This window comes from Oryctolagus cuniculus, chromosome 16, assembly GCF_051225735.1.
Source record: "Oryctolagus cuniculus isolate XC-2025 breed Fujian yellow rabbit chromosome 16, ASM5122573v1, whole genome shotgun sequence".
NCBI lineage: Eukaryota > Metazoa > Chordata > Mammalia > Lagomorpha > Leporidae > Oryctolagus > Oryctolagus cuniculus.
The window spans coordinates 52,034,505-52,059,651 of NC_142882.1; the positions used below are offsets into that span (position 1 = coordinate 52,034,505).

The 25,147-nt window shown below is 47.7% G+C and overlaps 1 protein-coding gene and 1 pseudogene across 5 annotated transcripts in view; one reads left to right on the forward strand and one right to left on the reverse strand.

The window, feature by feature from the left end:
• The window catches only part of CCDC126 (coiled-coil domain containing 126), a 29,970-nt gene extending 20,272 nt beyond the window's left edge, over window positions 1-9,698 (reverse strand). The window contains exons 1-3 of one of the 5 annotated variants that reach the window (XM_089315396.1): window positions 9,489-9,626; window positions 1,442-1,590; window positions 1,119-1,271 (exon numbers count right to left, since the gene is read on the reverse strand). The gene's annotated coding sequence lies outside the window, so the exon portion shown is untranslated. Of the gene's footprint in view, window positions 1-1,118; window positions 1,272-1,441; window positions 1,591-3,230; window positions 5,054-9,488 lie in introns of those variants that run through there. The other 4 variants (XM_089315395.1, XM_070059655.2, XM_070059656.2 and 1 more) reach the window with 4 other exon arrangements.
• Window positions 9,699-19,106: 9,408 nt separating this feature from the next.
• On the forward strand, window positions 19,107-19,231 carry LOC127492705 (U2 spliceosomal RNA; annotated as a pseudogene).
• The last annotated feature ends 5,916 nt before the right edge of the window (window positions 19,232-25,147 follow it).

Sequence of the window (25,147 nt, forward strand, 5' to 3'; positions counted from 1 at the left end):
AGGCATAAAGGAGGATGAATTAAAGTGAAGAATTTGGGGCCAGTACTGTGGCTTAGTGGGTAAAGCTGCCGCCTGTGGTGCCGGCATCCCATATGGGTGCTGGTTTGTGTCCTGGCTGCTCTGCTTCTGATCTGGCTCTCCGCTGTGGCCTGGGAGGGCAGTGGAGGATGGTCCAGGTCCCTCGGCCCCTGCACCCATGTGGAGGGCCAGAGGAAACTCCTGGCTCCTGGCTTCGGATCGGTGTAGCTCCGGTCATTGCAGCCAACTGGGGAGTGGACCAGCAGATGGAGGATCTCTCTCTCTCTCTCCTCTCTCTATGTAACTCCGACTTTCAAATAGGTGAATAAATCTTAATAAATAAACAAAGTGAAGAATCTGGAGAGCACCATCACTCCAACTTGACTTCAACAGCTGCTACTCAGGTGACTTCCCAGTCTACTCTCCAAACTCCTTCAATTCACTCTCCTCAAAGCAGTGAAAATACTCTTAAAAACAAACGTCCGAGGGCCAGCCCTGGGATGCTGCCGGTTAAGCTGCTCACCCCATACTGGAGCACCAGTTTGAGCCCCAGCTGCTCTGCTTCCAATCCAACTCCCTGCTAATACACCTGGGAAAGCAGCAGAAGATGGCCCAAGTGCTGGGGGCCTACTACCCATGTGGGAGACCCGAATGGAGTTCCAGGTTCCTGGCTTCAGCCTAACCTAGTCCCAGCCCCTGTGGGACTTTAAAAAAAAATAAAAAAATCTTTTAAATCGTTAAAAAATCTTTTTAAAAAAGTCAATTGAAATAGATATTCTGACATTAAAAAAATGCTCAACATCACTACTCATTAGGGACATGCAAATTAAAGTCACTATACCATTTCACATCCATGAGGAAGACTACTAAAAACAAAGCAAGTGTTGGCAAGCATGTGAAGAAACTGAAACTCTTCTCCACTGCTGGTGGGAACACAAACAGGTGCAGCTGCTGAGGAAAACAGTATGGGACTCCTCAAAGAGTTAAGCACAAAATTACCTTCTAATCCAGAACTTCACTTCTGGGCATTTACACAAACGAATGGAAAGCAGGGACTCAGAGGGGTGTTGTACGTCAGTATTCACTGAAGCGTTACTCACAGCATATACACATCCATAAAGAGTGATATCCATAACATAAAAGAGATGATCTGATCCACTCAGCAACATGGATGAACCCAGGAGACATATGCAAAGTGAAATAAGCCAGTCACAAGAGACCTATTATTGTATGACTCCACTCACATGGATCATCTAGAAAAGCAAAACCAGAGACAGAAAGTGGAAAGGTGGTTGTCAGGGGCTAAGAGGAGGGGAGAATGGACTTATGATTTCATGGGCGCAGAATCTCATGTTGGGATGATGAAAAAAAGTTCTGGAGATACGTGGTAGTGACAGATACACAACACTGGCATGTACTTAACGTTACTGCTGAACTATACACTTAAAGATGGTTCAGGAGCTGGTGTTGTGGCATGGGTGGGTTAAGCTGCTCCCTGTGAACCTGGCATCCCATATGTCTGCAAGTTCAAGTCCCGGCTGTTCCACTTCAGATCCAGCTCCCTGATAACACCTGCGAAAACAGTAGAAGACGGCCCAAGTACTTGGACTCCAGGTTCCTGGCTTCAGCCTGGCCCAGCCCTGGACATTGAGGCCATCTGGGAGCTCGCTCTAATTCCACCTTTCAAATAAATACAAAAATCTTTTTTCAAAAAGAAAACGGTAAATTTTGCGATTGTTTTACTACACACACACATACACACACACACACACAAAATCGTATTGTTCTCCTGCTTTAAAACCCTCTGACAGTTGCCCACTGCACTCAGAATAACATCCAAACTTTTTATCACAGCCCACAAGGCTTGCCATCATCTCACTTCCACTCTGTGCTAATCTCACACCTCTTCTCTCTTGCTCACTACACCGTAGCCACACCAGGCAAAACACAAAGTTCTTCCTGACCTTAGGGCTGCAATATAATGTGGAATGCTCCTCCTGAGTCTTGTCTCTTCCCATCCTTTAGTTCTTAGCTCAAAGGGTAGCACTGCCATTCTTATCACCCCCGGCAGCCTCAAGGTACTCTCTCATTCTTCATACGAAATGACATACGTTATCTTTAAAACTTGAGCAAGTTATTCTATCACCCTGTGCCCTGATGTCCTCACTTACAAGTACTTAATGGAGACCAAAATACTTGCCTAATAGAGGTGAAGATTAAATGACATCTCATACTACTCAATAATATGAACATTAATATCAGTGTCAGGCACTCAGCAATAATACTACTAATTCTCGACAATTCAAATAACCCCCGTTAATGTGAGAATTTGTTTTGTTTTTAAAGATGTATTTATTTATTTGAAAATCAGAGCTACAGAGAAAGAATCTTCTATCTGCTGGCTCATTCCCAACATGGCCAGTAGCCAGGAGCTTCATCCGGGTCTCCTATGTGGATGGCAGGGGCCCAAGCACTTGGGCCATCGTCTGCTGCTTTTCCCAGGCCATTAGCAGGGAGCTGGATCAGAAGTGGAGCAGTCAGGATTCAAACCAGTGCCCTTATGGGATGCTGGCACTGCAGGAGGTAGCTTGACTCACTACACTACAACGCCAGCCCCAACGTGAGATGTTTTAACAGACCCAAATAAAACTCTTCTGATTAGCTCTCATGGGCCTCCATAATCCAGTCCCCAAAGACCAAATCGATTTCTCATTAATTACAAAAACACTTCCCCCAGTCAACCCAGTCTCTTTCTGCCTCACAGTCCAGTAGCAATTAAACCATACATTTCTGTATTTTTATTTACTCAGCTTGCTTCCTGACATCCTCTCATTCTATCAATAACAGCTCTAAAAGAGCATGCTGACCTGGAAAAGTTTCTACTCAGGATTTTGAATAGTAAGAAATATTTCATTGGTATTAAGTCACTGAAGAGTCACTCAACCCTAAAAGACAACACAGCAGCATATTTAAGACAGTTCACCTTCCAAGTAGCCTCCAAGGAGACTACGTGACAAACCTGCTAAAATGTCCCCTCAGCTGGAAGGCTTTCAAACTCTCACTGCCTTATTATGGCTTCATCAGTCAGCTTCTACTTCCCACAGCACAGTCCTTTGTACCAAATGATGTTAGACATCGCATTGTCCAATCCTGTGGGCGAGCCTTGTCTCCCTGATTAAGCCCCAGGTCCCTTCAGAGCAAAGAGAACATACCTTAAGAACAAGGCCATAAGCGCCACAGAGCCTGGTGAGCCATCAGCAGCCGTCGCAAAGTGCCTGACAGTCCCTCACATTTCAGATGAGGAAACTCAAGTCAGAGCAGGTCTTACCTAAAAGGAGACAACCAGTTAGTAACAAAGCCTGCGCAGCTCCAGAACTCAGGTCCTGACTCATTGTTTTTCTCTAAATACCACACTACCTGCCTTACCTCCACTAGAAAGACTGTATTTGTAAATGATGATTTATAATAGTAAATGAACTTTGGTTCCTTTTTCCTTAAAAAAAAAAAAAAAAAGAAAGAAAACAAAACAAAACATAACCGCGAGGTAGAGATGTACTACAGCAGTCAAGTCACTGCTGGGGATGCTGGCAACCCTTATGAGTGGCAGGTTCAAGTCCCAACTCTCCAGCTTCCAATATACTTTCCTACTGATACACACCCTGGGAGGCAGCAGGTGATGGCTCAAGTACTTGGGCCCCTGCCATCCAAGTGGGAGACCTGGACTGAGTTCCATACTCCTGAACCAGCCGATGGAAGATAGCTCCATGTTATCTCTCTGCACGCCTCTGACCCCCACCCCTGCCACTGCATTTCAAACAAAACTTAAAAAAAATGTAAAAGAATAAAAATTAATATATATATAAAACAAAAAAAGCCATGGCAGTCTAGGGAAATGATGCTAAAACCCTACTTATTAAATTAAATTACCAAGTTGGCCAATTAAAATTCCAAATATGCTTTACTCACATAAACCAAAAGATTACAAAGTTCAAACTATTTTAGTGTTTTTTTTTTTAAGGCAAAAACAAGAACAGAAAAAGAAACGAAGCAAAACAGAGATAAACACAGGGTCTCCCGCGGGCAGAGGCATTTCCAGAAGTGCACGCGAGCCCAGGCTGAAACACAACCTCACCACCTGCAGCTTCATTCAGGCACAAAAGAGCCGGACTTATTCTGCCATACGTTCATTCGTCTATTCACGGTATTTATGAAAGCACCCACTATGTGCCAGGAACTGAAAGTGTGAAAGGTGAAGCCAGCCAGCCAGCCAGACAGGGTCATGTTCTTCCAGAGACTGCTCTAGTCTCACCAGGACAATATGCAAGCAAAGAAAAAAGATACTTTCAGCTCCTGACAAAAGTGCTGTGAGGAAAAACAGCAGGTGACCCTTCGCTGGGGTCAAGGAAGCTCTCAGAGGAAGTGGTAGTTGATTTGACAAAGGAGAGGAAATGCACAGTCTGGTTCCAATTTACTTCCAACAAGAGCCTGGAGAATTGTTTCCTGACCAGAATCCTGGGCGCAGGCAGTAAATTCCGTACTCCTGTTCTCCACAGCACAAACACAGGAGAATGAGAAGTCCCCAGCCCCGGCATGGAATGACCTGGGCTGCAGAAACTGCCCAAAATGAACAGAAAGAAACCCACAAGCAAAGAAAAACTTCATGTTCCCCTTCCTTATGAGAACGGCAGCTCACTGTGTGGTAACAGGAACAGCTGTGATGCCATACAGCGGTCTTCTCACAGAAAAACACAGTGCTACTGGCATTTCCTAATATAAAGAGGGCAGTGGGAGAAGGAAGCATGGACAAAAATAATCTAGGTATCAACCTGCCAGTGCATTAAATTAAAACTGTTACTGGGGCCGGCGCTGTGGCCTAGCAGGTAAAGCCACCACCTGCAGTGCTGGCATCCCATATGGTTGCCGGCTGTTCCACTTCTGATTCAGCTCTCTGCTATGGCCTGGAAAGCAGTGGAAGATGGCCCAAAGCCTTGGGCCCCTGTACCCACATGGGAGACCCGGAAGAAGCTCCCAGCTCCTGGCTTTGGATCGGCTCAGCTCCAGCCATTTCGGCCATCTAGGGAGTGAAGCAGATCCAGCCATTTCGGCCATCTGGGGAGTGAACCAGCGGATGGAAGACCTCTCTCCTTCTCTCGCCTCTGCCTCTCTGTATCTCTGCTTTTCAGATAAATAAATCTAAAACAAACAAACAAAAACAAAAACTTATTATAACCAATTTTTAAATACAATCTTTTCAGGCTCCAAAATATTCCTTGTTAAGGAACACAAAAATAGAAAACAGACATGAGTAAACTTTTCTCTACATTTTTATACTTATTACCGGTCTCATTGTCTCCACTCCATTTTACAAGATCTTTGGGCAGAAGTGCTGCTCAAAGCTCGGTTACTGCACTTGCCCAACACACCACACAGACAACCAGATATTTAGGCAATGTTTCAGTGGTTTCCCCCAGCCACCCTAAAGACGGCTATGAGTCCAATATTATCACCAGAGAAAAGACAACGAACCAGCAAATATTTAAACTACAGCACCTTCATGACAAAGATAAGGAAACTGACCCGAAGCCAACATCAAATGGGGGAATTAGGCGTCTGCACTTTCTGCCCAGGACACCAGAGTTTTTCAAAAGCAGGAAGCAAAAATCAATGTAACATTTTGCAACTAGCACTTTTTCAGAAAAACAAGATATGGGACAGGCATTGTGGCACAGCAGGCTAAGCCACAACTTGGAAGGCATGTATCCCATATCAAAGTGTAAGTGCTGGGCCTGGTTCCTCTGCTTCTGATCCAGCTCCCTGCAAATGTGCCTGGGAAGCAGGGGAAGATGGCCCAAGTGCTTGGGTCTCTGCCACCCACATGGGAGTCCTGGATAGAGTTCCGGGTTCCTGGCTGCAGCCTGACCCAGCCCTGGCTGTTGTGGACCTCTGGGGATGAATGAGGGAATGAAAGATCAATTTCTCTCTCTCTCTCTCTTGCTCTGCCTTTCAAATAAATAAAAACAAACAAGCATTTAAAAAATAAAAACAAGATGAAAGAGAAACTAGAATATACATACTACATATTTTGTCAAACTTTTCTTTCAGTTTATTTACTGACTTATTTTTACACAGACACATGCACAGATAGTCACAAATCTATAGCGACTTCATATAAATCTCTTGCATCTCATGACACCTATCATGAAGTAGTTCCTTTTATTTTTATGCAAATATTACAGAGCATCATTGGAAACATTAATAGATGGCTAATCCTATTTTTTTTAAAGATTTATTTATTTATTCAAAAGTCAGAGTTACACAGAGAGAGGAGAGGCAGGAGAGAGAGAGAGAGGTCTTCCACCTGCTGGTTCACTCCCCAATTGGCCACAATGGCCATAGCTGTGCTGATCTGAAGCCAGGAGCCAGGAGCTTTCTCCAGGTCTCCCACATGGGTGCAGGGGTCCAAGCCATCTTCTACTGCTTTCCCAGGCCATAGCAGACAGCTGGATTGGAAGTGGAGCAGCCAGGACTCGAATTGGCGCCCATATGATAAGCCGGCACTGCAGGCAGCAGCCCTATCTGCTACCCCACAGCACCCGCCCCTAATCCTATCTTAAAATCTCTGCTTCAGATGCAATTTTTGCATTTATCCAGTGCCCTGCTTTCTGTGCTGCTATGACTTACAGCTCAAAGTAGCTATCGACAGCAGCAGCAGCAGCAGCAGCAGCAGCTGGCGAACACAGATGCCCTCATTCAGCCAAAGGTGGTACAAGAACCACTGCCTGCAAGTCTCCAAAGGACTTTCAGGCAGAGACACATCTAGTTACCACAAAAAGACACAGCACATTCACCACAGCCAAGAGGGTCAGACACTCCTCTCCAAAAACTGACTCAGAAATGGGTCCTCCACACACTGGACCCTGGAATGCAGTTTCAGGGGGAAGACTCATTCCTAAAATACTTTTCTCTGCATACTATTGCCTGAGGCTAATATCCACCAGGAAAATATTAACATAGCACATAGCCATCTACTCCGTAATCAGGTACATGATTTAAGATGTGCTGCTTTGAGAGGAGCCACACTGAAATTCCAGCTAAGATACAGAAATAAGAATCTCAAGAGACCGGGTCATTTCTAGATGGCATATTTGGGAGAAGACAAGAACACTGGACGGTTACAAAAATAGCTAAAAGAAAAGGGATAAAGGAAGGCAGGAATAGAAACAGAAAATGTTACACAGAAGGAACACTTCCTGGGTTCGGGTTCCAGCTCTGGCTCCTGACTCCAGCTTCCTGCCAGTGCAGACCTGGGAGGCAGCAGGGGTGGCCCAGGCACTTAGGCTCCAACCTACAACCCACAGAGGAGACCTGCACTGTGTTTTGGCTCCTGTCTGGCTCCTGCCCAGCCTGGTTCTTACAGACATTTGGGTAGTGAACCAACAGATAGGATCTCTGTCTTTCTACCTCTCAAACACTTTACAAATTTAATAAACAAGTGTAATCTAAAATATATTATGCAGTCTTAGACACTTTAATGAGAGAGCCTGATCTGCCCACAGCCTCAACCAATCACACTTTGTGCCACATGACCCCACCTCTCCCTCCACAGCCAACTAGGCCAGCCCGGGGCACCCTAGCCAGGGGTCTCCTACAAAGGGAGATCAGGGAAATGCGGGCAGCCGGCAGGAGCAGCTGAGGGAGGATTCGCAGAGAGCGACCATAAAGATGGGTATAGGGAATTGACAGACTGGAGTGAGGAAGAGGCAGACGGAACAGGCCTGCGGGCTCAGAGCAGAAGAAAGATCAGAGCAGGGAGAGGGAGAACTAAGAAAGCAGTGCGGTTCTCTGGGGTGAAGCCAGTGACTGCCTCTCTCCTGTGCCTGTTTCTCCTCCGGGGAGTTTGAGAGACCTGCATGACCTGGGGCAGGAAAAAACCCCTGCGGCACAAAGAGATGACTAGAAGGGTTAACACCAATTACTTCTCCGCATTGCAAAGAATCTCTAAAAGCCCTTATCACTCAAAGTCTGAGCTCGGCAAGTCCTTGGAATCAGACCAGCTCACTGGTAAGGAGATAAGGAGACTGAGGACTGAAAGCAACTTCAGGTTACAGGAACAAAGGTCGCCCGCCTCTGGGTCTGGATCGGGAGTTTTCTGTCCTGCACAGAAGCCTTGGCCTCAAGGCCAGTATCTCGGCCACACATATCACAGCGAATCACAAGCCTTCAGAGCAACCTCCTCTCCCACAGTGTAACTACGTTTCCCACATACTCTGGCTCTGCTATCCTATAAAACACACTCTTTAGATTTCTCCTTTTCTTCCTCACATGCATTTCTTAAAAAGTCATCTGTCACTAAAGACACTGACTACATCAATCCACCAAGCCCACTGCGTTCCCCTCTATAACCAACCGCACCTTTAAAAGCTGCATTGATTCGGGGCATGTTATTTCACTTGTCCAGGACAGTTTCCTAACCCAAAGCAGTACGGAGCAGACATTTTTAATGAAAAGTACATGTCCATTCAGGACCATAAAGATTTCATCGAAGAAAAGCTCATCGCCCAAAATCAAAGAGAAAAAAAAAAAAAAACAAACAACACTGCAAACAACCCAAGCTGAGCAGGGCTCCCGGGAGATTTCGCAAGCCATTCCTTAGCGGGTTCCCACGTGTCAGGAGAGCGCAGCTTGAAAACAAACCCCCAAAGGGAAAAAAGGACGATCCAGGGAGAAAATGCAGGGAGAGGCAGAAAAAAAGTTGGCACGGGTGGAGATGGGGCCGCCGCAGGTGCAGGTCTGCAGCACACCCAGGTGCTGGTGCGACAGATGGACACGCGGCCGCGGCCAGGGGCCAGGGAGGTGAGCCCGACCTTGCCCAGATTCCCGAAGGCTGATCCGCAGAAGAGCGGAGTCATCAATTTCCTAAGAACATTCTCAGCCATCTTACAGCGGCGCCAGGGACGACGGCGGCGTCGGCTGAAGCCTTCTCTGCGGCCGCTCCAGGGCAGCGAAGTAGCGGGGTGCTGACGATCAGACAGGACACACCAAGCCCCCGAGTCCCCAGGCCACGCCAAGTCCCGGGCAGCGCAGCCCCCTCCCGGGGAAGAAGCCGCGGGGCAGGCGCACGCTGCCGAATCCCAACTCGCGGGCGAGCGTCGCTGCGTCCGGTCCACCCGCGGAGAAGTCGGGCCGCTCCGAGCGCCCCGCAGCCCCGGCGGGGAGTTCTCCAAGGGCCGTGAGGAGGGGGCCCCGTGGCGCCCCCAGCCTCGGCGGCCGGAGCCGAGCTGTCAACAACAGAAGTGAGCGCGGCTGCCGCAGTCGCGGCCGAGCCCGCCCCGCTTGCACCCGGGTCTCGGCCCCCGGCGGTCGGGGCCGCGGCTGTCAGAGCCGGAGAGGCAGGGATGAGGGCCGGCCGCGGTCGGGGGCAGCCGGGCCATCCTGGAGCCCAGACCTCCCGCGTGCCCCCTCCTCACTACCTGGCCAGTGGGCTTCCCGTCACGGACGCCGCCGCCGCCGGGTTCCCGAACCGGGGCAGCTCAGCGAGAGCCGATGCGTCAGCCGCGTCCCGCACTCGCGAGGCCGGGATGCAGGAAGGCCGGGGCTGGGCAGTCAGGACGAGGGTGGCTCCCAGCGCACGGAGATTGTACTCCTCGCGTCCCTCGCACTCGGCTTCCGCTCCGCCTCCCGGCCCGGCCCCACCCCCACCGCGCGGCCGGCCGCTCGGGCGCGCGGCATTGTGGGGGTTGTAGTCCGGCGGCGGGGACCAGGTGGCACGTGCCCCCGGCCGCACCTCCCGGGCCCGCGCCGCGCCGTTGCGCGGCAACCGCCGAGGCTCGGAGACTCGGGGAGCACCGCGAGGCGGCGGCGGGGAGCGCCGGGCGGAACTGGCCTCCGAAAGCCCAGGAGTTGAGGCCTCCTGACCCAGCGGCGATCAAAGGCGCTGCCCACGAGAAGGCCCGTTTTTGCGACTGAAGAGCCTCAGCCAGTGGAGTAAGGCAAGAAAAATAAAAGCTCTGCAGATGAAATAGGAGGAAGCCACACATATCTTGAGTATTATAATTACGTATGTGGCAAATCCAAAATAATCTACAGCTACATTGTATCGATTAATACGTTTAACAAGCTTAAACGAATACAGCGTCTTTGAAAATCAGTATTTAAAGGTCGGAGTTGGCGAACTCAAGAGCCTTACATAGCCTTGGCAGCTCATGACAAGAGCCTCAGGTGATCACTGACCTCATAAATAAGAGTGTTAATTGTTAAATCAACAATGGGAGTCATTGTGCACTTGCTCCCCGTGTAGGTCCTCTGTCCTTAATGTGTTGTACTATGCAAATTAAAGGTAAAACTAATACTCAAACAGTACTCTATACTTTGTGTATCTGTGTGGGTGCAAACTGTTGAAATTTTTACTTAGTGTATACTAAGTTGATCTGTATATAAAGATCATTGAAAATGAATCTCGATGAAGAATGGGATTGGAGAGGGAGTGGGAGATGGGATGGTTTGCGGGTGGGAGGGAGGTTATGGGGAGAAAAACTGCTGTAATCCAAAAGTTGTACTTTTGAAATTTATATTTATTAAATAAAAGTTTTCTAAAAAAAAAAAGTCAGTATTTATTTCTGTATGCCAGAAAAGAAACAGCTGTTTAAAAATGTATCATTTGGCCAGCCTCCTGGCTCACTAGGCTAATCCTCTGCCTAGCGGCGCCGGCACCCCAGGTTCTAGTCCCGGTCGGGGCACCGGATTCTGTCCCAGTTGCCCCTCTTCCAGGCCAGCTCTCTGCTGTGGCCCGGGAAGGCAGTGGAGGTTGGCCCAAGTGCTTGGGCCCTGCACCCGCATGGGAGACCAGGAGAAGCACCTGGCTCCTGGCTTCAGATCAGCGCAGCGCGCGGGGCGTGGCGGCCATTTGGGGGGTGAACTAACAGAAAGGAAGCCCTTTCTATCTCTCTCTCTCACTAACTCTGCCTGTCAAACAAACAAACAAACAAAACCCCACGTATCATTTACCATAGCTCCAAACAGGTATCAAGTACCTTGGAATACATAAAAGAAGTGCAAACTCCATATGAAGAAAACACTGAAAGACATTTAAGAAGACAAAAAATAAGTAAGATGGCAGTATGCTCACAGCTGCTAGGATTCCAAACTGAAAGATGCCAAGTGTCTGAATTTATCTACAGACCCCGAACAATCCCAGACAAATCTCCTTAGGGGTGTGTGTGTCTGTGTGCAGGTCTGCCTGTCATAGACTAGACAGCTAATTTAAAATGCTACGGAAATGCTACGGAACACAGGGCCATTGTTGTGGCATAGCAGGTTAAGCCTTTGCCTGTGCTGCTGGCATCCCATATGGGCGATGATTGCAGAGCGGCTGCTCCACTCGGATCCAGCTCTCTGCTATGGCCTGGGAAAGCAGCAGAAGATGGTCCAAAGGTTCAGCTCCTGCACTCACATGGGAGACTCCAGGGAGGCTCTGGGCTCCTGGCTTCTGCCTGACCCACCCACTGTGACCATTTGAGGAGTGAGCCAGTGGATGGAAAATAAGTCTCTCTATCTCCCCCTTTCTTTCTCTGTAATTCTGCCTCTCAAATAAATACATCTTTTTAAAAAAGAGTTAAAAGGCAAGGCTCAAAGTTCAAAAACAACTACAACTCAAAGTTCAATTACAACACATATAACCAAGAAAGGTCTTGTATTCAGGGTACATAAAGAGGTGCAGGGGCAGGTGCTGTGGCGCAGTGGGTTAAAGCCCTGGCATGAAGCACCGGCATCCCATATGGGCGCCGGTTCTAGTCCCGGCTGCTTCTCTTCCAATCCAGCTCTCTGCTGTGGCCCAGGAGTGCAGTAGAAGATGGCCCAAGTCATCCATGTGGGAGACCCAGAAGAAGCTCCTGGCTCCTGACTTCAGATCAGCTCAGCTCCAGCCATTGCGGCCATCTCGGGAGTGAACCAGCAGATAGAAGACCTCTCTCTCTGTCTCTACCTCTCTCTGTAACTCTATCTTTCAAATTAATAAAAATAAATCTTAAAAAAAAAAAGAGATGCAATCATAAGGAAAACATCTTCCTTCACCCAGGAAGAAACCAAAATAACCAGTAAATACATGAGCGTTAACTTCATGTAAGCCTCATGTAAAAACAGGGAAATTCAAACCACAATGAGAGAGTCCTACCACTCACCAGAATAGCTAAAGTAAAAAAGGCTGGTAATTACAAATGTTGGCCAGAAGTGGAGCAATGGGAATTCTCATACTCTACTATAGGGAGAATAAATTAACATAGAAATATGGAAAAAAGGATAAGCAACCATTTTTACACTACAATATAAATGAATCCTAAAAACAATGTTAAGGAAAAGTATCACAAAAGCACATATAGTATGTTATTACATCTTTTTTTTTTAAAAAAAAGATTATTTATTTGAAAGGCAGAGTTACAGAGAGGGAGAGGCAGAGAGAGAGAGAGAGAGAGAGAGAGAGAGGTCTTCTATCGGTTGGTTCACTCCTCAGATGGCCACAATGGCCGGAGCCGAGATGATCCGAAGCCAGGAGCCAGGAGTTTCTTCTGGGTCTCCCATGTGGGTGCAGAGGCCCAAGGACTTGGGTCATCTTTCACTTTTTTCCCAGACCACAGCAGGGAGCTGGAACAGAAGAGAGCAGCCAGGACTATGCTGGCACTGCAGGTGGCAGCTTTACCTGCTGTGCCACAGTGCTGGCCCTGTCATTACATCTTTATAAGGTTCAAAATACAGGAAAAAAGAATAAGTACTTACTTAAAAAATCTTTTCAAAAAACTATGAAGAAAAGTAATGAGAGAGCCCTATGTGACTAGAATTTAGATTGGGAAGAGATGGTGGGAATTCTACAAATCTATGTCTTGGTTTGGGTGGTATTTACACAGTCGTGGGCTTTAAAAAAATTTATTTGACTGGTAGAGTTATAAACAGTGAGAGAGAGAGAGAGAGAGAGAAAGGTCTTCCTTCCATTGGTTCACTCGCCAAATGGCCTCCACGGCCGGCGCTATGCTGATCCGAAGCCAGGAGCCAGGTGCTTCTCCTGGTCTCCTATGCGGGTGCAGGGCCCAAGCACCTGGGCCATCCTCCACTGCCTTTCTGGGCCACAGCAGAGAGCTGGACTGGGAGAGGGGCAGCTGGGACTAGCACCCAGCGCCCATATGGGATACTGGAGCTGCAGGCGGAGGATTAACCAAGTGAGCCACGGTGCTGGCCCCACAGTCGTGGGCTTTATAATAATTCATTAGCTACTATAATACCTAGTATTCGTTAGGATATGTATTGTTATGTGCTATGTTTCCCAATTTAAAAATGAAAGAGCATGATCTAAGGGCTGCTTGTCTTCTTGAGATTCTAGACTCCACAACCTTGGGTGAGCTCCATGATGTCTCTAACCCTCAGTTCAGTGATGAGAATACCTCATAAGGATATTGTAAAAATTAAAATGAGAATAGGAGGGCCCAGCTTTGTTGCTTGGCCACTACAGTCGCTACCTGCAATGCTGGGATCCTGTATGGGTGCCTGTCCCAGTCAAGGCTGTTCCACTTCTGATCCGGCTCCATGTTAACGTGCCTGGGAAAGTAGAAGATGGCCCAAGTGCTTGAGTCCCTGTACCCATGTGGGAGACCAAATGAAGCTCCTGGCTCCTGGCTTCTGCCTGGCCCAGCCCTGGCTGTTGAGGCCATTTGGGGAGTGAACCAGTGGATGGAAGATCTCTTTCTGTCATTCCCATTCTATAATTCTGCCTTTCAAATGAATAAATAAATCTTTTCAAAAAATAAAGAAAATGAGAATAGGAGGGGCTGGTGTTGTTGCACAGTAGGTTAAGCTTCTGCTTCTAACAGAAACATCTCTTATTTGAGTGCCTGTTTGAGTCCTGGCTGTTCTGCTTCTGATTCATCTTCTTGCTAATGTGCCTGGGAAAGCAGCAGAAAATATCCCAAGTGTTTGGGCCCCTGCACCCACGTGAGAGACCAAGATGGAGTTCCAGGCACCTGGTTTCAGTCTGGACCAGCCCCTGCCATTTTGGCCACTGAGGAGTGAACCAGCTGATGGAAGACCAATCTCTCTCTCCCTCTCTCTTGCTCCATATGTCATTCTATGGGATAAATAAATAAATAAATAAATCTTTAAAAAATAAAACGAGAGGGTTTTTTTCCTCTCTTGGAAGCCCCCCTCTATGCTGCTCTGGCTGGAGGTCTTTGACTCTAATAAATGTATGTAAATCTCAAAAAAATTTAATAAAATGAGAATAGGAGTGGATGTGTAAAGGCTTTTTTTTTTTTCAGTGCTTGCTTATCATATGGCAAGCCCTGAGGGTATATTAGCTATTCTTATTATGACCACATTAAAGTGTTACCGACACAGAAGCAAGTAAGTCATGATATGGTACGGCAGAGCGTATGAGGAGAACTGTATACAAACAGCCACATGGCGTCTGCCTTATGGGAGAAGCATCCAGTGGGAGAGCTCTGCATGGTAAGCAGGCACAAAGGGAAAAAACAAGAGAGGCCATGTGCATAAAACATGGGCCGATCTGGGGAAGATTACCTCTTATACAGTCATCACAAGATATGTGGCTTTTTTTTTAAGATTTATTTATTTGAAAGGCAGAGTTACAGCGTGGGGGTGAGGGGAGATCTTTCATCATTGGTTCACTCCCCAAGTAGCCGCAATGGCCAGAGCTAACCCAATCCAAAGCCAGGAGCCAGGAGCTTCTTCTGGGTCTCCCACATGGGGGCAGGGGCCCAGGGACTCGGGTCATCTTCTACTGCTTTCCCAGGTGTATAAACAGGGAGCTGGATTGGAAGTGGAGCAGCCGAGACTCGAACCGGCATCCATATGGGATGCTGGTGCTGCAGGTGGTGGCTTTACCCGCTATGTCACAGTGCCAGCCCCAACATTTGGCTTTTGAGAACTTGTAGTGCTAATCTGAATCAAGAGTTGCCATCTCTGTCACATACAAACCAAATGTCGAACATTTATTACCAAGAATGTTAACTATCTCTAAAGGTTTTTAGATATTGATTGTGTGTTTAACTGATAATATTTTTATATATTCAATTAAATACATTATTAAAATTAAGTCATCTGGAACCTGGGGTTGGTTTTTTATTTTTATGTTTTTAAGTATGAATGATCACAAGCAAAAATAAAATTAGATATTTCGTTGTTTGTAAAGCTAACATAGGAGCACATGACTTGGAGGGTAAGGGATAGAATTTCATGCAGTGCTTAACAGCAGGGGTCTCTTCTGAGAACCACACAGCAAGGCAATGTCACTGTGTAAATGCCACAGGGGTGCACTTACACAAACCTGTGTGGTAGGGGTCACTCAGTGACCTCTGGGAAGCCATCAAAGACACAATAAACACAAGACACACGAGGTTGCTGCTGGTAGAACATGCACACTGCTTTACAGTCAGCCCTTTTTATAGGTACAAAGAATACAGTTTAGGGGGCCGGCGCTGTGGCACAGTGGTACAGTGGGTTAAATCTCTGGTCTGCAGCACTAGCATCCCATATGGGTGCCGGTTCGAGTCCTGGCTGCTCCACTTCCAATCAGCTTTCTGCTTTGGCCTGGGAAAGCAGTGGAAAATGGTCCAAGTCCTTGGGTCTCTATACGCACGTGGGAGACCCTGAGGAAGTTCCTGGCTCTGGGCCACGGATCAGCTCAGCTCTGGCTATTGTGGCCATTTGGAGAGTGAACCAGCGGATGGAAGACCTTTCTCTCTGTAACTCTGTCTTTCAAATACATAAAATAAATATATTTTTTTTTTTTTGACAGGCAGAGTGGACAGTGAGAGAGAGAGACAGAGAGAAAGGTCTTCCTTTGCCGTTGGTTCACCCTCCAATGGCCGCCGCGGCCGGCGCGCTGCGGCCGGCGCACCGCGCTGATCCGATGGCAGGAGCCAGGAGCCAGGTGCTTTTCCTGGTCTCCCATGGGGTGCAGGGCCCAAGCACCTGGGCCATCCTCCACTGCACTCCCGGGCCACAGCAGAGGGCTGGCCTGGAAGAGGGGCAACCGGGACAGAATCCGGCGCCCCGACCGGGACTAGAACCCGGTGTGCCGGCGCCGCTAGGCGGAGGATTAGCCTAGTGAGCCGCGGCGCCGGCCCATAAAATAAATATTTTTTTAAAAATTGTATGTGATGTACAATTATAAAAAATACAGTGTAAGTAGCGATACAAAAGTATAGGGTAGTGAATACATAAACTGGTAATATGGTCATTTATTATCATTCTCAAGTATTATGTGTGGGATTTTTTTTTTTTTTTTTTTTTTTTGCCAGGCAGAGTGGACAGTGAGAGAGAGAGACAGAGAGAAAAGTCTTCTTTTTGCCCTTGGTTCACCCTCCAATGGCCGCCACGGCTGGCGTGCTGCGGCCGGTGCAATGCGCTGATCCTCAGGCAGGAGCCAGGTGCTTCTCCTGGTCTCCCATGGGGTGCAGGGCCCAAGCACTTGGGCCATCCTCCACTGCACTCCCGGGCCACAGCAGAGAGCTGGCCTGGAAGAGGGGCAACCGGGACAGAATCTGGCGCCCCAACCGGGGCTAGAACCCGGTGTGCCAGTGCCGCAGGTGGAGGATTAACCAATTGAGCCGGGATATTCTTTATTTGACTGGTAGCACAGCAGGTTAGTTTACACCAGCATCACCACAAACCCATGGGAAGCATGCTCCAATGACAGCTACATCACTAGGCTACAGGCAGTTTTCATTCTATTACAATCTTAGGGGACCACTGTCTCATATGCAGTCTGTCATGGACCAAAATGTCCTTATGCAGAGCATGGCTACACAATCCTGCTACAGACACAAGAGAAAGTAAAATAGGTAGGCGAGACCAAGAACTTGCAGGGTTGTAAATGGCAAACTAAGCAACTTCTACTTAATTTGAGAAGTCTTGCCAGGTATTAAGGTGGGGCAGTGCTTCTGTATTGGTCTGTAAGAGCCTGTTTTGTTACCTAATATTCAGGAATGTTTTATTTTATGTTGGTTAGGTTTATTTAATTATTCTACATATTATTCACAAATTATAGCATCACTTTGTGCCCCCAAAATATATACAAATATAATTGTCAATTTACAATAAATCAATAAGTAAAAGGAGACTGAGAAGAGTAGGAAACTACTTTGGATTGCTTTTTCAACACTCACAGTTCTTTGGTGATTGTAACCAAAGTATAGAAAAGTAAGAAATTATAGGTAGGAAAAGTAAACCTCCCAACACAACCAGACATTGTCCACAAAGAGGCTACTTCAGCATCCTGGTGCTGTCATCCTTCATTGTTTTTCCTTTTAATAAGACTGATGATCAAATTCTCATTCCCACAAAAAGTTCAGGTTTTTTCCAATACATAGAAATTCCTGACACACATCACTTCTCCCTTCATGTAACCACACCAATAGCCTTAATGGGAGGACAGAGGAAGAGAAACAAGAATTGCCTCTAATCTATTTCACTCTGTGCTAATATAAACATGAAAATTACAGATTTTCTGCAAATCTCCCCAAGGCTATCTTTGTTAGCCCTGTCCCTTGCTCCTATTTATAACCTAACCATTAAGTTCATCTTTTGCTAAAACTGCTTTTGTATATTTGACTTGGTACCTAAGTGAGTTTGTTTAAATATTTTATAGACAATTACCATATCTTGCTTTTTCCTCTTACTTCCTGTTAGGAACCACTTGGACACAAGAGACTACGGAGATGACATTGAAGAATGGAAACGCTAGAAGTCAACAAGTTCCCATTCAACCTCAGCGTTCAGTGCTCAGGTAAGCAGGAAAGCCCACTCTGGTATCTGGTGCGATATACCTGATTCACGAGTGATTCAGCCACAGGAACCAGCAAGGACAGCATTCACTTCCTGAGTCCATGCCCCATTCAGAATATCATTTGTCACACACACACACACACCCCTGGCGAATACAAAGGCTTCTAAGCTATAGATGCTGAGTGTAACAAACAAGACACTGATATTTGTTGCTTTTTAAATAAATGTCCTGGCTCATCTCCTCCATAAAGCAAAAGAGGATATTTATCTCTGGTGTCCATGTTGGAATATAAAATTGATTTACCAAAGACTGCCTGAACTGTGGCACTTGAAATGTTAGTATTTCTCAGTGTTTGGGAAGCAGTCATGGTTTAAATGAACAAGAATGGGGGATGGGGGGAGCTCAGCTTCCAATCCAGCTTCTCACTAATGCACCTGGGGAGCAATGGAAGATGATCCTAGTGCTTGGGTCCCTGCAGCCCATGTGGGAGACCAGGACAGAGTTCCTGGCTCCTGGCTTTGGCCTGGCTCAGCCCTGACTGTTGCAGGCATTTGGGGAACAATGCGGATGGAAGACACTCTCTCCCTCTCTCTTTCTCTCTTTCTTTCTCCTCTGTGGGTGTTTGTGTGTGTGTCCCTTTCTCTGGCATTCTGCTTTTCAAATAAATAAATAAAAATAAAATTATGAGAGAAAGTTCCTGGGGTTGAAACTGTCAAAAAGTGTGCTATATGTGGGTGAGGTTGTGCGGTAGACTTCTTTTTTTTCTTTTTAATAAATGTGAATTTACAAAGTGCAACTTTTGTATTGTTGTGGCTTCCCCCCCACACCTCCCTCCCTCCCGAGGCCCTCCCCTCTCCCACTCCCTCTCCCATGCCGCTCTTCATCAAATTTCATTTTCAATCACCTTCATATAAAGAAAATCAACTTAGTATACACTAAGCAAGGATTTCAACAGACTGTACTCACACAACCGCACAAGGTATAGGGTATTGTTCGACTAGTAGTGTTGTTTTTAAGTTTCATAGTAAAACACATTAAGGACAGAGATCCTATGTGGGGAGCCTGTACCCAGTGACTCCCGTTGTTGATTTAACAATTGGCACTCTTATTCATGACGTCAGCAATCACCCGAGGCTCTTGCCATGAGCTGTCTGGGCTATGGAAGCCCCTTGAGTTCACCAACTTTGAACTTGTTTAGTCAAGGCCGTATCACAGTGGAGGTTCCTTTCTCCCTTTGGAGAAAGGCACCTCCCTACCTAATATTCATGAATGTTAAACCTACTTCTTGTGTTAGACTGTAATTGCTTTTTGGATTTTTGGCTAAGATCAAGTTTAGTATCTATTCTTATTGGTTTAATATATGATATGTCCTCTGTCCTGTATTAGCTTGTATTACATCTATTGCAAACACTGACAGGAGCCCTCGACAAATATATGATCATAGAATGAATTGTCTTACTTGTCCAGCACACTAGTGCCAGGGCACTGCATATACCAAAATGTTCATAGAAAATGGAATTAAAAGTTAAGTTTAGGAGCAGCCATTTGGCATAGCAGCTAGGATGCCACCTGGGAAATCCATCTCAGAATGCCTGGGTTCAAGTCCCAGCTCCACTTCTGATCTAGCTTCCTGTTAATGCATCCTGGGAGGCAGCTGGTGATGACTCAAGTACGTGAGTCCCTGCCAACCATGTGGAAGACCCAAGCTGAGTTCCAGTCTCCTGGCTTCAGCCTCACCCAGCTCAGTGCCATCTGTTGCAGGTACCTAGGGAGTGAACCAATAGATAGAGAATCTCTCTGTCTATCTCTGTCTCTCTGCCTTTCAAATAAATAAAAATATTTCTTTCTTTTTTTCTTTTTATAAAAAAATATGCTTTTAGGGGCTGGCGCTGTGGCAAAGAAGGCTAAGCCTCTGCTTGCGGTGCTGGCATCCCATATGGGTGCTGGTTCATGTCCCTGCTGCTCTGTTAGGTGGGAAGTTAGAAGTTAGCCTATGTGTGTGTGTGTGTGAGGGGGGCCTGAGAGGAATGCAACAGCATCTGCAGAAGCTCACCTTGGAAGCAGCCCAGTATTTACACTGCAAAGTCCCGCCCAAACCCTGGTAACTTTCCCCCAAGGAAAGCCCCCCCCCCAATCCTCTCTCCTCACCCCTGCCTGGCCTGATAACATGGAGCAATAAAACCCTCACAGCCTTCCTCCAAGGCAGGCACCCTAGGGGAAGTGCCTCTGCCCGCCCACGTGGGCTCTCCAGCCTAATAGCACTGAATAGTAAACCTGGGAGGAATTTTTTTTTGTCCAGGATGGGAAAGAGGCAGGGGAAAAACTGGACCCAATTTCTTTAAAAACCCCCAGTCTGAACAAAGACCGCACGCTCAGCTCTCAGCTCTCTGCTGAGCTGCCTGCCTCAGGTGTACTCTCCAGGTGTACTCTCTCCTTTTAACCACGTAACCTTGCTTTCCCAGTTTGAGTAACTGGGCACTCTCTCTCAGATTCTGTCCCATCCTTTCTTTTCTTTTCTTTTCTTTCTTTCTTCTTTTTTTTTTGACAGGCAGAGTGGACAGTGAGAGAGAGAGACAAAGAGAAAGGTCTTCCTTTGCCATTGGTTCACCCTCCAATGGCCTCCGCACCGCGCTGATCTGAAGGCAGGAGCCAGATACTTATCCTGGTCTCCCATGGGTGCAGGGCCCAAGCACTTGGGCCATCCTCCACTGCACTCCCTGGCCACAGCAGAGAGCTGGCCTGGAAGAGGGGCAACTGGGACAGAATCCGGCGCCCTGACCGGGACTAGAACCGGGTGTGCCGGCGCCGCAAGGCGGAGGATTAGCCTAGTGAGCTGCGGCTCCGGCCCCCATCCTCTCTGATGGATGCTGTACCCCAATAAACCTTGCTACCTTGCTCTCTGTCTCACGCCTGAATTCTTTCTTATGAGAAGACAAGAACCCTACTATGATCTCCACTAACATTTCTGTCGCTCCCCGTCTTCGTGGAGGAACGACACAGGACCCTGCGCTGTTCTTTTGTCTGCTCGGCCCTTCCTGGGTTGGCTACCGTCCCTTCCACCTCCGTGGAAGGGCGGTTCCCCCTGCCACATTCCCCACTTCCGCAGGGGAGCGGCACACCGCCGGCCGGCTCTCTCGGGGGCTGCACAGGTGTTCCTTCAGATAGATGTTCCTGGTGCATGTTGTCTCTCTCCTCCTTTATAGTCCTCTTCCACCAATCCCAACTCTGCTACCCACACGCCGAGTACGCTGCTCTCCTCCAATCAGGAGCAGGTCCTACAGTTTATTGGTTGAACTGGAGGCAGCTGTGTAGAAGCTGTTTCTCCCTTCTCAGCGCCATATTGTGGGAGAGCAGATGCATAGAATAAGTCTTAATTCCAGTAACTTAGTCTAGTCCGGGTTGCTCCCCACAATTTCCACTTCCAATCCAGCTCTCCGCTAATGGCCTGGGAAAGCAGTGGAGGATGGCCCAAGTGCTTGGCCCCTGCATTCACATGGGAGACCCAGAAGACGTTCCTGGCTCCTGGCTTTGGATGGACCCTACTCCAGCCACTGCAGTCATTTGGGGAGTGAACCAGTAGATGGAAGACCTCTCTCTCTGTCTCTCCCTCTGACTGTAATTTTGCCTCTCAAATAAATACATAAATTAAAAAATATATATATATATTTACAGGCAGAGTGGATAGTGAGAGAAAGAGACAGAGAGAGAAAGGTCTTCCTTTGCCGTTGGTTCACCCTCCAATGGCTGCCACGGCTGGTGCGCTGTGGCCAGTGCACCGCGCTGATCCGAAGGCAGGAGCCAGGTGCTTCTCCTGGTCTCCCATGGGGTGCAGGGCCCAAGCACTTGGGCCATCCTCCACTGCCTTCCCGGGCCACAGCAGAGAGCTGGCCTGGAAGAGGGGCAACCGGGACAGAATCCGGCGCCCTGACCGGGACTAGAACCCGGTGTGCCGGCGCCGCTAGATGGAGGATTAGCCTATTGAGCCATGGTGCCAGCCATAAAAAATATATTTTTAAAGTTAATTTTATTTTGGTGCAACGATATTTTAAATTCGTGCACAGGTTTCCATAATGCACAAAAAGAACTTTTTGAAGGCCCTTCATACTTAATAATCACTGTTTGACTCTGACAGAGGTTTCTCTGGTTTATCTAAAGCTACTTTCTTAGAGAAAGGTCTTCCTTCCATTGGTTCACTCCCCAAATGGCTGCCACAGCCAGCGTTGCACCGATCCGAAGCCAGGATCCTGGTCTTCTATGCGGGTGCAGGGTCCTTGGGCCATCCTCCACTGCCCTCCCAGGCCACAGCAGATAGCTGGACTGGAAAAGGAGCAACCGGGACTAGAACCGGCACCCATATGGGATGCCGGCACTGCAGGCGGAGGATTAACCAAGTGAGCCATGTCGCCGGCCCCTCTAAAGCTAGTTTCAAGCTTTCCTATCACCTCCGTGCTAGCCCACATCTTGGTAGACAAAGAGCAAGTTAATTTGAAGGTTCTCAAGAGATTACAATCATAATAATAATTGGGATTACTTTTTACAGCACTTTCAACTTGGAAACCATTTACTTGGGAGTGGGATGTATTGCCATACGCCTCCCACTCACCTGTCAAGGGAGAGCTAGAATCAAAGATGTAATCAGCTGCTCAAGTGTGTTTAACCAGAGTGGAAGCCGTGCCTTTCCAGACCAAAGGGAAAAACCACAGCCACACAGCACCAGGCTCCACAGAGGTCAGGGTCATCTTCCTCAGCAACACAGAAAGGGAGAATGGGGTGGGCACTGCAGTGCAGCTAGTTAAGTTACCTCTTAGGATGTCCCTATCCCACATAGGAGTAGCTGGCTTGAATCCTGGCTGTTCCACTTGCAATCTAATTTCCTACTAATGTGCCTGGGAGGCTGATGGGCCAAGTACTTGGGTCATTGCCGTCCATGTGGGAGACCAGATGGAGTTCTTGGCTACTGGTTTCAGCAGAGCCAAACCCTGGTTGTTGTGGGCACTTGGGATGTGAACCAGTGGACAGAAGATCTCTCTCTCTCTCTCTCTCTGCCTGTCAATTAAATTGATAAATGAATTTTTAAAAGAGGAGGAGAGGTAGCCGGAAGGCTAGAAAATCAAGCGAACAAGAAAAATAGCCAGGGGTGAGCTTTTGGCTTAGTGGTTATGAGACCATTTGGGATGCCTGCATCCCACAACAGTGAGCTTGGGTTTGAGTCCTGGTCTAGTCCCAGTTGCAGCTTCCTGCTAGTGCGCATGCTGAGAGGCAACAGGTGATGCCTCAAGCACTTGGGTCCCTGCCCCCAACATAGAAGATCTTGATTAAGTTCCAACAGGCATTCGGGGAGTGACCAGCAGATGGGCAGTCTGTCTCTCTATTTACCTTTCATTTCTTTTCTTTTTTTTATATTTATTTATTTATTTGAAAGTCAGAGTTACACACAGAGAGAAAGAGAAGCAGAGAGAGTGTGTGTGTGAGAGAGAGAGAGAGAGAGAGAGAAGAGAGAAAGAGAAGCAGAGAGAGTGTGTGTGTGTGAGAGAGAGAGAGAGAGAGAGAGAGAGGTCTTTCATCTGCTGGTTCACTCCCCAGTTAGCCACAATGGCTGGAGCTGCACCAATCCGGAGCCAGGAGCCTGGAGCCAGGAGCCAGGAGCCAGGAGCCAGGAGCCAGGAGCTTCCTCCGGGTCTCCCACGTGGGTGCAGGGGCCAAGGACTTGGGCCATCTTCTACTGCTTTCCCAGGCCATAGCAGAAAGCTGGATAGGAAGTGGAGCTGCTGGGTCTTGAACCAGCACCTATATGGGATGCCAGTGCTTCAGGCCAGGGCGTTAACCCGCTGCGCCACAGCGCCAGCCCCTCTATCTGCCTTTCAAAGAAATTAAGTATATTTTTAAAATCAAAGAAAGAAAAAGACATTGCTGAGGTCAATCATGTGATCTCTGAGGAAAAGCATTAGAAACTGAACAGGGAGGAGGAGATGGGGTTGGAGGGCCTGCTTCCATTCTTGTTTCTGAGGCTAAACAGGATGCCCAGGCCGGAAGTAGTGCTGAGACTTTGAAAAGAACTCAGGATTAAGCTCGGGGGAGATGGTGGCTCTTTCCTGAGAGCCTGAAGTGGTGGCATAACAGTAGAAGAGACAGACAAGTGAGGAGTGTGCTGAGCCTCTGTACAGGCCACCACTGCTGGGAAGGCCCGGGTCTGGAAGTGCTGTCCATGGGGGTGGGAGGGTGTCTGACCCTGCACAGACAGTCCCATTTTTCCACATCACAGTTCAAAGGGTTTGGTGGGGAGCAGTCTGACCTGCTTGGGGAAGAGGAGGCCTGACCTACCCCTTTTTGGGGGATTTCAGAGTGTAGGAAGGGTCTGAAACCACAAAAGCAGTTCCTGAACTATGAAGGTGTAATAGAGAGTTTGGATCAAAACAGGTATTAGGTATTTTAACTCTCTGTCCCCTGTGCTGGGAACTCTTCTTATATTTCTCCAATTTAAACATGGGTTTTCCTTATCAAAAGCCAAGTCCTACTCATTAAATCTCCCAGACATAAGTTTAAAAAGGCAACAATGAACATTTAAGTCATCAAGAACGTAATGGCCATTAAACTTCCTAGGAGACTCAGGGTCATGCTCACACACTGAGAGATGGATTTTTATCAAACAGAAGGCACAATATAGTGACTTTCCCTGGTAACTTGTCTGACTAGAAAAATTACCTACATCGTGTTTATCTTCGTAAAATGCAAAACCACCCCCATGTAAGTAAATGAAGTGATAAATGCCATCTCATTCAAAACTCTTTATTGTCCTTCTTTTCCTTGCACAAGGGGCTCAGTTTAGATATTAAAGCCTCTATGAGGACAGCATCGTTGCACAGGCTGCAATGCTGGCATCTCATAAGAGCACCAGTTCAAGTCTCGGTGGCTCTGCTTCCAATGCAGTTTCTTGCTAATGCGCCTGGGAAGGCAGTGGAAGATGGCCCAAGTGCTTGGGCCCCTGCCACCACGTGGGAGACTTGGATGAAGTTCCAGGCACTTGGCTTTGGCTGGCCCAGCCCAGCCATTGCAGCCATTTGGGGAGTGAAACAGCAGATGAAAGATCTCTCTCACTTTCTCTCTGTAACTCTGCCTTCCAAATAAGTAAATAAAATATTTAGAAAAAAAGAAAAAGATTTATTTGAAAGGCAGAGTTACAGAGACAAAGAGAGATCTTCCATCCGCTGGTTCACTTCCCAAATGGCTGCAAAGGCTGGGGTTGGGCCAGACCAAAGCCAGGAGCCAGGAGCATCTTCTAGTTCTCCTAGGTGGTGGCAGGGGTCCAAGTACTTGGGCTATCTTATACTGCTTTCCCAGGTG